At 47.8% G+C, this 19566-nt stretch overlaps 1 non-coding gene across 1 annotated transcript; it reads right to left on the bottom strand.

Moving 5' to 3' along the window:
- Positions 1-152: 152 nt before the first annotated feature.
- TRNAM-CAU (transfer RNA methionine (anticodon CAU)) lies at positions 153-225 on the bottom strand. The gene has a single exon. It is a non-coding gene; the product is annotated as a tRNA-Met (tRNA).
- Positions 226-19566: the final 19341 nt, after the last annotated feature.

The following is a 19566-nucleotide window of genomic DNA, read 5'->3' as shown; positions in this document are numbered from 1 at the left end:
CAAGTGAGGGCTCCGCCCACAGCTTTGTTCTGAATGGAACGTTCCAAGCGTGGTACAAAATGTGCAGATAAATTAGAGTAACAAAGTAACGAAACGCAGCACTATTACTGGAGAAAAATATACTGAATGAACGGCGTGATACAAAAATAATGTGCCCCGTGTGAGGATCGAACTCACGACCTTCAGATTATGAGACTGACGCGCTACCTACTGCGCTAACGAGGCTCTGCAAGCTAGTTATTCCAGCAGAAATGAGGCTCTGCAAACTAGTAGTTCCAGCACAGTCATCACTGCTTCTGCTTGTGAGGGTATTGTTTCCACTGTTGAGCATTATTATCTCTCTCATATTATTAGGGCTATTTCTATGAATTTTACACATTCTGTACTAGGCTGTGTTCTGCTACATATTTCCATACACAATTCAGGTTATTTTGGCACAGCAGGTTTTGGGGCCACAATCGATGCCCATATTAATAGCCACCACCAGTGTTGCCAACCGCCCGTAAATTTACGGTCATACTGTAAATTTTGTTACAAATTTAGCTGCCTGTGAATTCCGTAAGGAATTCAGCAGTGTCCGTAAGGGCGGCCGAGCAGGAGGGGAGTAGCGCAGAGAAGAGGTAGAGCTGTGGGATCAGCGGTGGGGAAGGGCGGACATCTCCCCCCCCTCCCCTTCCCTCACCTTAGGGATTTCCCTCCCTCACTCTCCCCTCCAGAACAAAGTTTTGTGCAGTGGCTGGCAGCGGGGCGGAACTTACCACCGTCTCGCTCTAAGTGCCGGAAGTTCTGGTGCCGCTGCTCTGGTCTGGACCAGACTAGCGGCAAATCCATCCCGCGCCTGCAACGAGACGGAGGTAAGTTCCGCCCGCTGTAAGCCACCGCACAACACTTACTTCTGGAGGGGAGAGGGAGGGAGAGCACCAAGGTGAGGGAAGGAGGGGGGAGATAGCCCTCCTTCCCCGCTGTCCTCAGAGCTCTCTCTCTTCTCTGCGCTGCTCCCCTCCTGCTGGGGGGGACACCTGGCTACCTATTCTGGGGACATATGCCCCTGCCTACATATACTGGGGACATATACCTCTTGCTACATATATTGGGGACATATACCTCTGCCTACATATACTGGGCACATATACCCCTGACTACATATACTGGGCACGTATACCCCTGCCTACATATACTGGGCACGTATACCCCTGACTACATATACTGGGCACGTATACCCCTGACTACATATACTGGGCACATATACCCATGCCTACATATACTGGGCACATATACACCTGCCTACATATACTGAATCAGAATTCGTTTATTTCGCCAAGCATGATTGGGGCCATGCCTGGAATTGGATTTGGCACATTGATTGGGGCAGAAAGAGCAATACAACAGACAAGAGAATGCAACAATAACAAGAGTAGTGCAACAGAAAAACAGGAGTAATACAACAGAACTGGAGTAATACAACAATTGAAGTAGAGCATTGCGGGTCTAGCAGGTGCAGCACCGTGAGACAGAAGATAAATTCTAGTACGAACAAAAGCACGGCAGTAAACAGAGCGAACGCAGCCGATGTCAGATATTAGTATGCAGGTGGCTACAGGGGGGGATTGGTGGAGTGGGCAGAGTTCAAGAGTCTGACGGCCGTGGGGAAAAAGTGTTCGTACGCCTAGTAGTCTTAGCATGGATGGACCGGAACCTCCGGCCCAGTTTGAGTTGACTGAAGAGACTGTGACCAGGGTGAGAGGGGTTGCCCACAATTTTCATTGCTCTATTACGCAATCTAGTGCTGTAGATGAGATCTAGAGGGGGAAGAGGTTTTCCAATAATCTTCTGGCAAAGATAGAGGTGAGGACAGGGGCCAGCTGACGTGAGCAGGACTTCAGACATGCAGGTGACACGTAATCAGGGCCAGATGCTTTCCTGGCATTCAAGGCAGACAGGAGGTGCAGAACATCGGCCTCGGGTACTGTCGGGGCAGGGCATGTGCTTGAGCTAGATTCAATGCTCTTAGGGGTAGAGGAGGGGGCAGAAGGAGTTGACTGCCCCTCAGAGGTAGCCGGAACCTCAAACCTGCAATAAAAGCTACTGAGTTCCTCTGCTAGGTCGGAGCAAGGAGTAGCCTGTTGGGGAGGAGGCTTATAGCTGGTGGCAGCCTTCAGACCCTTCCAGACCGCCCGAGGGTCGTTTGAGCTGAGATTATTCTGAATCCTTTCAGCATATGTCCGTTTTGCAGCACGCAGTTCCCTGTTGAGGGAGTTCCTTGCCGTCCTGAAGTCCTCCAGGGAGCCGGACTTATGCGCGGCTTCCTTGCGCTTCCGCAGTTGGCGCAACTTGTTCGAGAACCACGGTTTGTCGTTAGGGTAAATCTTAAAGGACTTGGTGGGCACACATGATTCCTCACAGAAGCTGATATAGGATGAGACAGTATCGGCCCACTCATCAAGGTTGGGTGATTCCAGTCCGTGCAGTCAAAGCATGCCTGGAGTTGGAGCTTAGCTTCGTTAGACCACACTTTGGTGGACTTCAGGACAGGTTTCACTGACTCCAAGCGCCTTCTGTAGGTAGGAACCAGATGGATGAGGCAGTGGTCAGAGGAACCGAGAGCAGCCCATAAGACCACCTTGTAGGCGTCCTTTAGAGGTGTATAACAGTGGTCCAGAGTGCTAGCATTCCTGGTGGGGCAGACCACGTGCTGGTGGTAGCGGGGGAGCTCATGCCGGAGGTTGGCTTTGGTGAAATCACCCATAATGATAAACAGAGAGTCTGGAAGGGACGTCTCCCACTGCATGATGGTGTCGCTGAGGTCACGCTGAGCAGTTTTGACATCGGCGTCAGGTGGAATGTACACGCCTGCAAGGACGTAGGAGGTGAACTCTCTGGGCGAGTATGAGGGCTTGCAATTGAGGAGTAGTAGTTCGAGGTTGGGGGTGCACTTTTTGGCTAGTAATGGCGCTTGGGCTCCATGTGGAGCTGACATAGAAACAGGATCCTCCACCTCTCTTTTTCCCCGAGAGGGTGGGATCACGGTCCACACGTGTAATGTTGAAGCCCGGGAGGAGAAGGGCATTGTCTGGGATGTCCTCTTGCAGCCACGTTTCTGTGAAGCAGATGACAGGGGTGTTATTGCCGCGCTCCCTCTTGTTAGTGAGAAGGCGAAGTTCGTCCAACTTGTTAGGGAGGGAGCGTACATTTGCCAGAAGGGCCAAAGGAATGGGTGAGCGCAGACCCCTTTTCCTCAACCTCACAAGGGCCCCCACACGGCAGCCCCTCTGCCGCTGGCCTGAATGGACTGGTGAGTTACAGCTAGTGATTTTTTGGATGTGGCTCCAAACAGAGTTGTAGAGGAGACCACTGTCAGGGAGGGAAGAGCTGCAGGATTCCCAGAGGGTGAGCTGCATCCTGGTGTAGGCAGTACGTGGCATGAGAAGTGGTGAAAGGGGTAATGGGCAGCCATACTGATGGGGGGGGGCAAACTCCAGTGGTACACAGTGTAGCATCGGCGTGGGCTCAGACAAAGGGCAGCAGGCAGGCAATAGTCGCCCTCGCAGAGGCAAGGTGGCAGAGAGAGCAGCAGGCTGGCAAGGTGACAGAGAGGGCAGTAGGTAGGCAACGGTCACCATATGCAAGATAGAAAAGTGAAGCAGCAGAGTACCTTATAGGTCCTGAGGGGAGAGCAGCCAGCAGCACAATAGGCAGGTTCTGGGAGTCCCCTTGATGTGAAGAAAGGAGCCGGCAAAGGGCTACCCCGGGTCGCTACAATCCTGTCCAGATGAGGGCCCTTTAACCCAGGAGCCCAGTCGTGATGGCTGGAGGACGGCCCTTTAAGCCCACGATGTGTTAAGCCCACGATGCGGCAGGCAGGTGGCGGCGAGGGCCCTTTAAGTCCCTGGTGCGGATGTGGGGCCCCTCCTTGGAGCAGATGGAGACGGCAGTGTAGGCCTGGCCGAGGCGAACAGGAGAAAGCAGCAGGTCGTTCAACGTAGGAGCCGGCAGAGTGGGGGCACATAGCGGGAAGGAGCCGCAAAGTGCAATCTTCCCGTGGGTGGTGGGGAACGCTCAGCTGGGTCTGTTACTGGCATGCGGATGTTTCTCTGGGGCAGCAGCAGCCACTGAGGAAGGAGCTGACTTCAGATGGCAGGGACCACCCACGTGGTGAGCTCGCTGGTGCTTACGGCAGTGGAAGCTGGGGAAGGTGCAGTCAGTGTTCCTCTCCTAGCGGTGATGGAGGTCCCAGTCACACTGGCGACAGAAGCGTCGGACGGAGGGAGCCGACATCAGATGGCCGGGGCCTCCCACATGGTGAGCACGTGGGAGCTGTCGGCAGTGGAGAGCCGTGGAAGGGACACGCAGTAACGCTCACCTGGCGGTGAAGGGTCCAGCAACAGCTCCAGCAACCCAGCGGAAGATCGGATCTGGAGGAGGAGTGAGGACTGCAACCGAGGAGAGCCGCGGACATCTGTGTGGATACCCTCGGTCGGGATGTGGCACAGCTGGGAGCGCTGGACCCCACTCTGCTGTAGGGTCCAGATACCGGAGGAAGGAGGTAACAGAGAGCAGTAAGTCAGTCCCCTGGTTTCTGCAGTTGCACAGCTACTAAAACTACAAGTTAAGCTAATTTCTACAGCTACAAAATAACAAAAAAGGGAAAAATTTCAAGAGCCATGTGCCGAGGCAGCCGTTGGTGGCGCCATCTTGGTTTCTATCTGGGCACATATACCCCTGCCTACATATACTGGGGACATATACCTCTGGCTACATATACTGGGCACATATACCCCTGCCTACATATACTGGGCACATATACCCCTGACTACACACACTGGGCACATATACCCCTGCCTACATATACTGGGGACATATACCCCTGCCTACATATACTGGGGACATATACCCCTGCCTACATATACTGGGGACATATACCTCTGGCTACATATAATGGGCACATATACCCCTGCCTACATATACTGGGGACATATACCCTTGACTACATATACTGGACACATATACCCCTGGCTACATATACTGGGGACATATACCCCTGGCTACATATTCTGGGGACATATACCCCTGGCTACATATTCTGGGCACATATACCCCTGACTACATATACTGAGCACATATACCCCTGGCTACATATACTGGGCACATATACCCCTGGCTACATATACTGGGCACATATACCCCTGGCTACATATACTGGGCACATATACCTCTGGCTACAAATACTGGGGACATATACCCCTGCCTACATATACTGGGCACATATACCCCTGACTACATATACTGGGCACATATACCTCTGGCTACGTATACTGGGGACACATACCCCTGGCTACATATACTGGCCACATATACCTCTGGCTACATATACTGGGGACATATACCCCTGCCTACATATACTTGGCACATATACCCCTGGCTACATATACTGGGCACATATATCCCTGGCTACATATACTGGGCACATATACCCCTGGCTAGTGGCTACATATACTGGGCACATATACCCCTGACTACATATACTGGGCAGATATACCCCTGGCTACATATACTGGGCACATATAGCCCTGGCTACATATACTGGGCACATATACTCCTGGCTACATATACTGGGCACATATACCCCTGGCTACATATACTGGGGACATATACCCCTGCCTACATATACTGGGCACATATACCCCTGGCTACCTGTTCTGGGGACATCTCTACCCCTGGCTACCTGTTCTGAGGACATCTATACCGCTGGCCACCTATTCTGGGGACACCTATAGACCCGGGGCTACCTATTTTTGGGGGACCACTGCTGTGCTGTCAGATGGGAACTACTGCCAGATTATGTGTATGTTGGGGGAATCGCTGCTGCCAGATTACATCTATTTTTAGGGAACCACTGCCATATTATCTGTATTTTTACGTGGATTTTTGGTGAAATGCTGTAAGATTACATGAATTTGGGGATAAGGGGGGGGGGGGGAAACACTATGTCAGAGCTCAAACTTCCCCGGCAGAGCTTTTACAGCACTACTAAAATCATGTATATTTGGCCCCACCCATGATCACACCCACATTCTGTTGCGTGACCATGCCCATTTGTCGGCTTTGTCAGTAAAAACAATCTTTTGTCAGTAAATTTTTAGGTATTTGTCAGTAAAAAAAGAACGTGAAAGGTTGGTAACAGATTAGCGGCTATGTGGTGGATGAGATACGAGGATATAGATATGCATCCATGCAAAAAGTTTGGACACCCAATAAAATACAGAACACGGCAGACCTGACAGTAACGACAAATAGTGGGCAAATTACCTTATTTGTCTATAGCACTATGTTGCAAAATGCACTACTACCATGATGGATATATAGCAGCTAATCGGAAGGGATTGCACGGGGGGAGGGGAGGGGAGGGTGTCTGGGTGGACGGTAAGGGTTAGTCGTAAGGGGAGGGGGGGTGCTTGTTAAAGTTAGGCATTTTGCGGTAGGGGCAGGCCGCCCATGACAGCAGGTGAAACTTTCATATGGACGCTGGAGCAGCATCCTGCCCTCCCCCCGGCTGCCACTCGGCTTACTTTCTGAGCTGGCGGCTGCTTCCTATAGGATAGTCCCTGACTCCTTTGCCTTGGGGCGAGGGGGCTGGGACTATCCTGGAGGAAGCGGCCGCCGGCTCAGAAGGTAAGACGAGCAGCGGTCGCGAGGACGGGGGAGCAGGCTGGCCACGTTCCTGGCTAATCTATACCGGAGTCATCTACCTGGCTAACCTATACTGGGGGCAACTATACTAGCTACCTCTACTGGGGCAACTATGCTACCTGTACTTTGGGCAACTATACTAGCTACCTCTACTGGGGCAACTATGCTACCTGTACTTTGGGCAACTATACTAGCTACCTATACTGGCTGACCTAGACTGGGGGCAACAATACTGGCTAACTATACTGGCGCAACTATACTAGTTACCTATACTGGGGCAATTATACTACCTATATTGCTATAATTGGGGCAACTGTACTAGCTTCCTATACTGGGGCAATTATACTACCTATATTGCTATATTGGGGCAACTATACTAGCTACCTATACTGGGGCAACTAAGCTGGCTACCTTTACAGGGGCAACAATATTGGCTACCTATGCTGGGGGCAACTATACTGGCTACCTATACTGGGGGCAACTATACCTGACTAACCTATACAGGGGTGAATCAGTTAATCTCGGCGCACGGCTCTGAGAGCCGAGCACCGAAGCTGGCCGCCGTCATAGCAGCAGTGCTATGATGTGCACCCCGCATAGCAGTAATTCAGGGCTCTTGCAGCTGCCAGACCCCGAATTACATCTCCCTCCGAGTTGCGACAACTCGGAGGGGGAATAGTATTTAACGCCGCCTGTGAGTTTAGGGGCAGCAGAGAGAGCCATTAAAAATGTCTGAATGACAATTTTTTTTAAAGGCTCAGTTTTCCATCCATGACCCACCCTTCCCACCATTCCGTTAATGCGGTCAATGCGATGCATCCGGAAAAGTCACAGCAGACCCAAACTTGCGGTCCATTCAGCGAAACATGCCAAACAGATCCCTTAAAACAGACCAATGTGAATGGATCCATTGGTTAACATTAGATCTGTTCACATCTGTTCTCGTTCATTGTGATCCGCTAAACCAGACGTTTTTTAGACCAATGTGAACCAGGCCATAATATGCCTAATTGGCCCAGGCCTTGTAAGCTTTTTCACCTCCACCTGGATCAACTGGGGTATGTGAGGGTTCAGGAAGGTGGGTTTTTACAGCTTGCTTAGTACTGTAGGGAGGACATTGTTGTTTTATTTATTCTTTTATTATTTCCTTTTATGACATTGTTTACAAAAAATAGCAAGATAAGAATAAATGTATTAATTATGGAAAGATACTCAAAAAGAGCTTACACAATCTAATGGCTCATACACACGCTTGACTATAGTCGGCTGAGGCGGCTGATAGCAACTGCCTCAGTCAGTTATCAGGTATGCAATGGCTCGCGACCCCCAACCCACAAGCAATCCACCCGGCGGATCAACTCAGCCCCTGCTACGGCCGATCCTGTTGTCTATGCCACTACCTCGCCCGCTGTATGACATCACACAACACGCTGCTCTGTCGCCCCTCCCTGTCTAGTAACGTAGCGCATCGTCGCCTACACAGCTGACTTGCGTCCGTGCCCAGCAATGTCGCCCAAGGGAATCAGGTCCTGATCCCCTAAGGGCAACATCCATCAAAGGTGTGTACACACCTTAATTCAATCCTCCATTCACAAATAAATATAGCTGGGATTAGTAGAAAGCAAATTTACAAACAATTGTGAATACAACTAATCCAGTAATTGATCTTGGTGGGAAGTTACAATTCACATTCAGGCTCTTTCACACCAAGTCCATTGGTTGTATTGCAATGTTAAGGTAGCCATACATCTAGTGATGATGGGCAGATTCGACTAAGACACAAATCTCTCTCTAATCGAATCTGATAAGAGAGAGATGTGTCAGCTGTCCATACACCGCAGGCAGATTCCCGATCAATTTCAGCATGAAATTGATCCGGAATGGGCCTTGTGACACCACATCTGTCCACCTCGCTGCCCCGGCACTGTCCCTTGATAATAAATGTGTCACCCCCCCCCATGGTGCCCAGTGCAAGGTATACATTACCTGTCTGTGGCCTCCGCTTGTCCTGGCTGTCCTGGCTTCCGGGATTCCTCCTCTGCATACAAGTGCGCCCCACGTGGTTTCCTAGTAAGGGCGTGTGTATATGACGTCAGACGTCCCACACTTGCGTCCCTTACTAGTAAACCACGTGGAGAGCGTGTGTATGGAGCAAACAGCGTGTCCGGAGCCAACGGATGGACAAGCGAAGGCCGAGTACAGGTAATGTATACCTTGCACAGGGCACCGGGGGGGGGGGGGACGATGACGACATTTATCATTTGGGGGGGGGGGATCAGGGGTTTCGCCGTGTTTGTCGATCGTCGCACAGGGCACCAATGGGGGGGGCATTTATCATTGGGGGGGGCAGCGTCTGGGGTTTCGCCGTGTTTGTCGAACGTCACAAAATTGCTCGCTGTTCCCAGCGCGCACTCGATCGAGCAAGTCGTCCCAACATCTTGCAGAATGTGCAATCGACAATGCGACCATTTTCCATACCGATATTGGTCGCATTGTCGGTTGGGCATGCACTTGGTGACACCAAACTGGATTGCTGAAGTGCACTGGGAAAAATGTAAATGGATTTAAAAAAATGCAAAAAAAAATTGAAAAAGCCAGATAAAAAATATTCCCCCAAAAAAATCAAATCAATAAAGCAAAAAAAAAAAAAAAAAAAATTGGAAACTTTTGCGGCCCATGTAATTTGCATGCATTTTTGTAAACACCTCATCTGATACTCTATTTTTCCCCTTGTTGAGAAGGGAGATTATTAAAAACACAACCATATGATAAACACAAAGCAAACAAAAGCGCAAATCTAAAAACACAAACCGCATGACAGAAAACTCACATGGCAGAAAACACACGTTTTTGGGCTCATGCACACCAGAGCGGTTCTGAAGCGTTTTTTAACCTCTTGCCGACCGCGTCACGCCGATGGGCGTGGCCACGGTGGCAGCCCCAGGACCGCCTAATGCCAATTGGCGCAAAGTCCTGGGGCTCTGTTTTGCAGGAGATCGCGCGTAGGCTGCGCGCGCATCTCTTGCTTGGGGGGCGGAGCTCCGCCCCGCCTTCAGTCTCCAAGCGGCTATTGCTGCTCGGAATACTGTTAGACGGGGTGATCACCGTCTATTTATATGGTGCAGCGCTGCGATCAGCAGCAGCGCTGCACTGGGGACAGCCGTGTGACACGGCTGTCCCCCTGGGGGACAAGAGAGCTATCGGCTCTCATAGGGTGAAGCCTATGAGAGCTGATCGCCATGATTGGCTGGCTGGCTGGCTGGCTGGCTGGCTGGGGGGAGGGAGGGGGTTTAAAGGAACAGGTTTGTTTTTTTAAAAAACACAAACAACAATATTTATTTAAAAAAATAAACATGGGGGGAGCGATCAGACCCCACCAACAGAGAGCTCTGTTGGTGGGGAGAAAAGGGGGGTGTGCTATGTTGTGCGGCCCTGCAGCTTGGCCTTAAAGCTGCAGTTGCCTTTTTTACTAAAAATGTCCTGGTCACTAGGGGGGTTTAGCCCTGCAGTCCTCAAGAGGTTAAAACACTTGCAGGGGGAAAACCACTTGGCTAATGAAAGTGAATGGGATGGTGCACACCAGAGCGGGGCGTTTTTTCCAGAAACGCAAACTCAGGGTCTGCAGCATTTCTTTAGATTTCAGAGGCGTTTCTGCCTCAATGTTAAAGTATAGGAAAGTGGAAAACCGCTCTGAAAAACGCTAGATCAGAGCGGTTTTCCAGGCTTTTTGTTACAGTAGCTGTTCAGTGACAGCTTTACTGTAACAATATATGAAATCTGCTACACAAAAACTCTCCATAAAACGCTAGGCATGTGTAGAAAACCTCTCTAAGGCAAGGTTTTGGCAAAACGCTCAAACGCTAGCGCTTTTCAGAGCGCTAGGGTAATAAAAGTCTATGGGCCCATTCTCATTTGGGCTATTTGCGTTAAAACGCCCAATAACGCTGAACGCAAACGTGTAGCCTGCACCATTTTCAGGCAATTTCCCGGCGATCGCGTTTTAGTGCTATAGAAGTGCAAAACGCGATCGCTAAAAAATCGCCAGGTGTGAATGGTGATTTTTTGGCGTTAATCGCCAAAAAATGCCAGAGCAAAATGCTAGCAAAATTGCTAGCGTTTTGCGATCAGCAAGTGTGAATGGGCCCTTAACATGCCTAAAATCGCTCTGAAATCTGCTTCAAAAACCTTTAACGTTTTGCAGATCTGCTAGAGGTTTTTGGTGTGCACTGGGCCTTTCTGCACTGGCAAGTGTGTTTCCAGCCTATATGAGTTGTTACTTCCAACCAGTAAATCAATTAGCAGATTTGTTGTATTCGCAATTGTTTATAAATTCACTGTCTTCTATCCCAGATAATCTTATTTATGAATGGAGGAATAAATTAGATAATCTAGGCACTTTTTAAAATATCTTTCCATTGTTTTTTTTTTATCCTACATTGTTAGGTTTGGGGATACCTAATTAGTCAATTAGCGGATTCATTCATTCAGTTGGCAGCACAGTCACTGGCATTGTTCCCAGGAATATCCATGCATTACACAACTTTATGGATCCAGAAGCAAAGAATCTGCTATGTATTGGGGGGGGGGAGCTCACATGCGTCAAGCGTCGTCTTCCAAGGGGCGTCATCCTGCCTGCCCCCCCCCCCTTCCTGTGGACAAAAGGGGCATGGCCATGCTTCATAATGTGGTCATGGGTGGAGTCAAATGTACAAATGCTGTTTAGATAGCCACATGTGCCCCTTTCCCCCTATAGATAGCTATATGTGCCCCTTTTCCCTCATTTAAATTGCCAAATGTGCCCCCCTCCAGATAGGCAGATTTGTCCCCCTTTACCCTTTATATACCAAGATGTGCTCCATTTAGATAGCCAGATGTGCCCCACTTTTTCTAAATGGAGAATCTATTTTAAGATCTGCCTGCTGACATTCAAGGCTCTAAACCACATGGGACCCAAATACATAGCGGATCTATTGGAACTTTATGCCCCATAGCAGATCTATTGGAACTTTATGCCCCTCCACGCACCCTCCGCTCTGCCAACAAGATGAAGCTGGTTATTCCCAGGATACACTTAACATTTGGTGCTCGGGCCTTTTCCTATGCAGCTCCTAATCTATGGAACTCACTTCCACAATCAGTACAAGAGGCTCCTTCTCTGGACAGCTTTAAAAAAAGGCTAAAAACTCACCTCTTTTCCCTAGCCTTTGAGACTGCATAATGCAGGGTCACAGCGCTTTGAGTCCCCAGGGAGAAAAGCGCTATGCATACAGTGGGTTGCAAAAGTATTCGGCCCCCTTGAAGTTTTCCACATTTTGTCACATTACTGCCACAAACATGCATCAATTTTATTGGAATTCCACTTGAAAGACCAATACAAAGTGGTGTACATGTGAGAAGTGAAACGAAAATCCTACATCATTCCAAACATTTTTTACAAATAAATAACTGCAAAGTGGGGTGTGCGTAATTATTCGGCCCCCTGAGTAAATAATTTGTAGAACCACCTTTTGCTGCAATTAAAGCTGCCAGTCTTTTAGGGTATGTCTCTACCAGCTTTGCACATCTAGAGACTGAAATCCTTGCCCATTCTTCTTTGCAAAACAGCTCCAGCTCAGTCAGATTAGATGGACAGCGTTTGTGAACAGCAGTTTTCAGATCTTGCCACAGATTCTCGATTGGATTTAGATCTGGACTTTGACTGGGCCATTGTAACACATGGATATGTTTTGTTTTAAACTATTCCATTGTTGCCCTGGCTTTATGTTTAGGGTCATTGTCCTGCTGGAAGGTGAACCTCCGCCCCAGTCTCAAGTCTTTTGCAGTCTCCAAGAGGTTTTCTTCCAAGTTTGCCCTGTGTTTGGCTCCATCCATCTTCCCATCAACTCTGACCAGCTTCCCTGTCCCTGCTAAAGAGATGCACCCCCCAAGCATGATGCTGCCACCACCATATTTCACAGTGGGGATGGTGTATTCAGAGTGATGTGCAGTGTTAGTTTTCCGCCACACATAGCGTTTTGCATTTTGGCCAAAAAGTTCCATTTTGGTCTCATCTGACCAGAGCACCTTCTTCCACATGTTTGCTGTGTCCCCCACATGGCTTGTGGCAAACTGCAAACAGGACTTCTTATGCTTTCTGTTAACAATGCCTTTCTTCTTGCCACTCTTCCATAAAGGCCAACTTTGTACAGTGCATGAGTTGTCCTATGGACAGAGTCTCCCACCTGAGCTGTAGATCTCTGCAGCTCTTCCAGAGTCTGCAGGCCTCTTGACTGCATTCCTGATCAGCGCTCTCCTTGTTCGGCCTGTGAGTTTAGGTGGATGGCCTTGTCTTGGTAGGTTTACAGTTGTGCCATACTCCTTCCATTTATGAATGATCGCTTGAACAGTGCTCTGTGGGATGTTCAAGGCTTTGGAAATCTTTTTGTAGCCTAAGCCTGCTTTAAATTTCTCAATAACTTGATCCCTGACCTGTCTTGCGTGTTCTTTGGACTTCACGGTGTTGTTGCTCCCAATATTCTCTTAGACAACCTTTGAGGCCCTCACAGAGCAGCTGTATTTGTACTGACATTAGATTACACACAGGTGCACTATATTTAGTCATTAGCACTCATCAGGCAATGTCTATAGGCAACTGACTGCACTCAGATCAAAGGGGGCCGAATAATTATGCACACACCACTTTGCAGTTATTGATTTGTAAAAAATGTTTGGAATCATGTATGATTTTCGTTCCACTTCTTATGTGTACACCACTTTGTGTTTGTCTTTCATGTGGAATTCCAATAAAATTGATTCATGTTTGTGGCATTAATATGACAAAATGTGGAAAACTTCAAGGGGGCCGAATACTTTTGCAACCCACTGTATGTTCCGCCTTGCCCACCTATAGCTATGCCTCTGCCTGCCACACTTCCTCCCGGCTACCGCTCCTTTACCTGCTCAAGTCGGACAGCCCCCTCCTCCACCACTGAGTCCCCGGATCCCCTTCAATGCATGCCTGGTGTGTCATACTTCAGAGACCTCAGATCAATGGTGTTCAGATCATCTGATTGCTGATAGCGGTTAAAACTGTTACCAACAATTCTTACGCCTTCCAACAGTATAGTGTCTGTACAGAGCGTTAAAGCTATCCTGGAAGAACGTAAATGCAAAAATGTGGATACTTACCTCTTTCTCCTCCTCCCTCTGTTCAAGTGCTCAGACCCCCAAAGTTCCACAGAGTTTGCCTGTACTGTGCAGGCTTAGACAGCTCGCACCTGCACAGTAGCACGGAGCCACCGCTCGGGTTCGGCGGAAAAAAACAAGCCCATTTGGCTCCAGGCTAGTGAGCAGGCTTGAGCTTTCTGTGCCTGCTCAGGGTGTACAAGCTTCATTAATAAGCCATCATTGACATGCTTGCGGGGGTCTCAGCACTGGGGATGCGAGGAGGAAGGCATCAGGGGAAGCCTCAGGACAGTGGCACCCAAATCGGAGTGGTGCAAGGTGCGTCTCGCTCCGGGTCTCAGTGTGCAGTGGGGGTGTCAACCTGACTATATACACTGTTTATATACAGTGGGATCTGTCTATATACACTGCCTATGTACAGGGGGATCATACTATATACACTGCCTGTATACAGGGGGGATCTGACTATATATACTGCCTATATACAGGGGGGATCTGACTATATACACAGCCTGTATACAGGGGGATCTGACTATATAAACTGCCTGTATACAGGGGGACCCGACTATATATACTGCCTGTATACAGGGGGGATCTGACTATATAAACTGCCTATATACAGAAGGATCTGACTATATACACTGCCTGTATACAGGGGGGATCTGTCTATATAAACTGCCTATATACAGGGGGACCCAACTATATATACTGCCTATATACAGGGGGGATCTGACTATATACACAGCCTGTATACAGGGGGATCTGACTATATAAACTGCCTATATACAGGGGGACCCGACTATATATACTGCCCATATACAGGGGGGATCTGACTATATACACAGCCTGTATACAGGGGGATCTGACTATATACACTGCCTGTATACAGGAGGATCTGACTATATAAACTGCCTATATACAAGAGGATCTGTATATAAACTGCCTATATACAGTGGGACTGGAATCTGACTATATACACTGCCTATGTACAGGGGGATCTGACTATATACACTGCCTGTATACAGGAGGATCTGACTATATAAACTGCCTATATACAGGGGGATCTGCCTATATACACTGCCTGTATACAGGAGGGATCTGACTATATGCACTGCCTATATCCAAGGGGATCTGACTATATACACAGCCTATATACAGGGGGGATCTGACTATATTCCCTGCCTATATTAAGGGGGGGATCTGACTATATAAACTGCATGTGTAACGATTATGGAATTATCTCTGTGGTCAGCGCACAAGATGTGCGCTGACACTGCGGAAGTCCTCCACAAGCGTATAAAACGACAAAACCCAGCTTTGGTGCAATGCACCTGTAGAGAGAAAGTGAGCACAGAGACAGAATGTATGTGTGTCCATCAATCTAGTCGCCACCCGGCGACGGTGAACACACAACAGCGGAAACCAAGTGGGTACGCAATCGCAAGAGTGGCGATTGCCAACAGTGACACAAGACCGAGTAAGACAGAGCACAAGTGTAGCAAGAAAGACACAGCAAATAACAATGATCAGAACGCCAAGGAAAATAACAAACGCACTCGCTAAGCGCGGTCGCCGCACGAAAAGCGCAACAGCGACAAAGCACGCTAATGGCGTGGTCTCCGCATGAAAAGCGCAACAGAGACAAAACACGCCAACCCTAACTAACCAATGTAACACGAAAATGAATAGAGAACGCGAACGCTTGCTAAACGGTTACCTCACCGAGCCTACAGCAAGCGTTCGTTCCAGACAAGACAGACAGAAGGCGTAACCAGTAGCAACCGCAGCTCTGGCCTACACTCCCAGACAGAGTACAGAAGGAACCACCGCCACTACCGCTAGGGCGGATGCTATCCAGACAGACAGACAGACAGATGGCGCAACCAGTAGCAACCGCTGCTCTGGCTTGCACCCCTAAGACAGAGTACAGAAGGAACCACCACCACTACCGCTAGGGCGAATGCGATCCCAACAGACAGAACGATTTCCTGTCGACCGCCGATGGCGACAAGACAATCGCAACAGATAGACAGTACAAGGCAATACAGATAATAAAACCTGACTACGCTAGAAGGAATGCTAGTGCAGTCCCAAGGAATTACTCTAAAATAATCTTAGCAAACAATTAGCAAAGGCTGAGACTCCAGGTAAGTTAGCAGGAACAAACCATCATGTCCAGCAAGGGATTCTGGGAGGAAATGGTATTTATACTGCAAGCCATCAAAGGAAGCAGCTAAGCAATTTGCATGCCAAGTTTAAGCAAATTCCTCACCAAAGCAGCAGCTCAGCAAGTTGCAGAGTGAAGACAGGTCTCCTTTCCAGGGACCTGCAGCACTCAGACCTACAAAATGGTCAAAAAGCAGTCTGCCTGTGCAGGCAGCAGAGCAGATCATTACAACATGTATACAGGGGGGATCTGACTATATACACTGCCTGTATATAGGGGGATCTGACTATATACACTGCCTATATACAGGGGGGATGTGACTATATACACTGCCTATAGACAGGGAGATCTGACTATATATACTGCCTGTATACAGGGGGATCTGACTATATACACTGCCTATATACAGTGGGACTGGGATCTGACTATATACACTGCCTATGTACAGGGGGATCTGACTATATACACTGCCTGTACACGGGGGGGGGGGGGGGGGGGTGTCTGACTACATAAACTGCCTATATACAGGAGGATCTGACTATATACACTGCCTGTATACAGGGAGGATCTGACTATATAAACTGCCTATATACAGGGGTATCTGCCTATATAAACTGCCTGTATATAGGGGGGATCTGACTATATGCACTGCCTATATCCAAGGGGATCTGACTATATACACTGCCTATATACAGGGGGGATCTGACTATATACACTGCCTATTATATACAGGGGGGATCTGACTATATTCCCTACCTATATACAGGGGGGATCTGACTATATAAACTGCCTGTATACAGGGGGATCTGACTATATACACTGCCTGTATATAGGGGGATCTGACTATATACACAGCTTGTATACAGGGGGGATCTGACTATATACACTGCCTATATACAGGGGGATTTGACTATATACACTGCCTTTATACAGGGGGGATCTGACTGACTATATACACAGCTTGTATACAGGGGAGATCTGACTATATACACTGCCTATATACAGGGGGGATCTGACTATATACACAGCCTGTATACAGGGGCATCTGACTATATACATAGCCTGTATACAGGGGGGTCTGACTATATACACTGCCTATATACAGGGGGGATCTGACTATATACACTGCCTATACACAGGGGGATCTGACTATATACACTGCCTATATACAGGGGGATTTGACTATATACACTGCCTTTATACAGGGGGGATCTGACTGACTATATACACAGCTTGTATACAGGGGAGATCTGACTATATACACTGCCTATATACAGGGGGGATCTGACTATATACACAGCCTGTATACAGGGGCATCTGACTATATACATAGCCTGTATACAGGGGGGTCTGACTATATACACTGCCTATATACAGGTGGGATCTGACTATAGACACTGCCTATATACAGGGGGGATCTGACTATATACAGTGCCTATATACAGGGGGATCTGACTATATACACTGCCTATGTACAGGAGGATCTGACTATATACACTGCCTATATACAGGTGGGATCTGACTATATACACTGCCTATATACAGGGGAACCTGACTGTATACACTGCCTATATACAGGGGGATCTGACTATATACACTACCTATATACAGGTGGGATCTGACTATATACACTGCCTATATACAGGGGGGATCTGACTATATACACTGCCTATATACAGGGGGATCTAACTATATACACTGCCTATATACAGGTGGGATCTGACTATATACACTGCCTATATACAGGGGGACCTGACTATATACACTGCCTATATTCAGGAGGATCTGACTATATACACTGCCTATATACAGGGGGATCTGACTATATACACTGCCTATATACAGGTGGGATCTGACTATATACAATGCCTATATACAGGGGGATCTGACTATATACACTGGTTATATGGGGGGGGGAGGGGCTATATACGCTGGCTATGTACAGGGGGATCTGACTGGCTATATACAAACATCGGCTATATACACTGGCTATATACAGGGGGAACTGAATATATACACTGGCTATACACGGGGGATCTGACTATATACACTGGCTACATACTAAAGGGGGATCAGGCTATATACACTGGCTATATACTAAAGGGAGATCTGGCTATATATACTGTAATTGGGGATCGTGTTGGCTACCTATCCTAAATGGGGGATTATCTAGCTACCTATACTATTAATGGGGGAGGGGGGTCATCTGGCTCTCTGTGTTAAAGGGGGGGGGGGGGAGGTATCTGGTTACCTAATCGCTGCCACATTATATATTTTGGCTAAACACAGGGAAACACTGTGCATTGTGACTATACTACGTTACTTATACTGGGGGTGCCTATACTTTACCAGGCATTACCACAGTGGGGCGCATTTGTCCCGGTTGTTACACTGTTTATGTCTCTATCACAATGTATGGCGTCAATATTTTATTTGAAAATAAAGGTGTATTATTTTTGCGTCCGTCACTAATTACAAGCCCTTATTTGCAAAAAATAACAGTAATATGCCCTTATGATATACATATTAAAGAAAAGTTGAGTCCCTAAGGCAACTATTTATGTTTTTTGTTTTTTTTTAATGTCACAACAACAAGTGTTTTAGTTTGGCAGCTATGGGAGGGGAGGTAAGGGGTTCATTAATGGGGAATTTTATATATATTTGTTGGGATGTATGTTGGTATAATTTTACTATTTGGCTACTAGATGTCCGTTCGTCCCCCCCTTATTCCTCCTCCTTACCGTGAACTGCATACATGTATTACACTGAGTAATGTGGGAATGCTTCACTTTCAATTTTATCAATGACCACCAGCATCTCATTAATCACAGGCACTTAGGCCTCTTGCCCCCTACATGCGATTCTGATTTGCATTTTTTAATCGATTTTAACATGCAATTACGATTTTTAATTGGTACTGCATGCTGCGTTTTTCTTTTTGTTTTAATAGCATCCAGGAAAAATTGGAATCACAAATCGGATTTGCAGTGTGCAGAGGGCCTGAGATTGATTTTCTAAGCGCAGTTTTGTTTGTGTTTTTGTTTTTCGATTTGCTATTTTGTGTGTGCATTCAAACAGGAAGTGCACTCTCCGGAACTGAATGTCTTTTAATGCAAATTTGCCTAAAAAACACAAAATCAAGTGCTTTTAAAGCGATTCGCGAATCGCGATTTCTTCTATACCTGCATTGAAGCGCAATCGTCCAGAAAATGGTACAGGATCCGCGTCTGTGATTGGAAAACAAAACTCATCGCTCTTGTGATAACACTCACATAGGATCAGTGGCATAGCAATAGAGGTTTCAGAGGTTGCAACTGCATAGGGGCACTTGGACCAGAGAGTCCCCGAGGGGATATCCCTCAACCACAGTATTAGCTCTTTATTGGTCCTGTGCTGATAATATTCACTTCTATAGATGCTTTGAATGGTAATGATCATTAATACACTGTTCCCCATCCACTTCTTGCACCTCTGACACTGTGGTTGTCCTTGATTAGTTTTGGTGCGCAATATCAATTGTTATTTTAAGATTTGCACCGGGGCCCATA

This window comes from Hyperolius riggenbachi, chromosome 11 (assembly GCF_040937935.1).
Source record: "Hyperolius riggenbachi isolate aHypRig1 chromosome 11, aHypRig1.pri, whole genome shotgun sequence".
NCBI classification, from domain to species: Eukaryota; Metazoa; Chordata; class Amphibia; order Anura; family Hyperoliidae; genus Hyperolius; species Hyperolius riggenbachi.
This window is presented reverse-complemented; position numbering and strand designations above follow the sequence as displayed.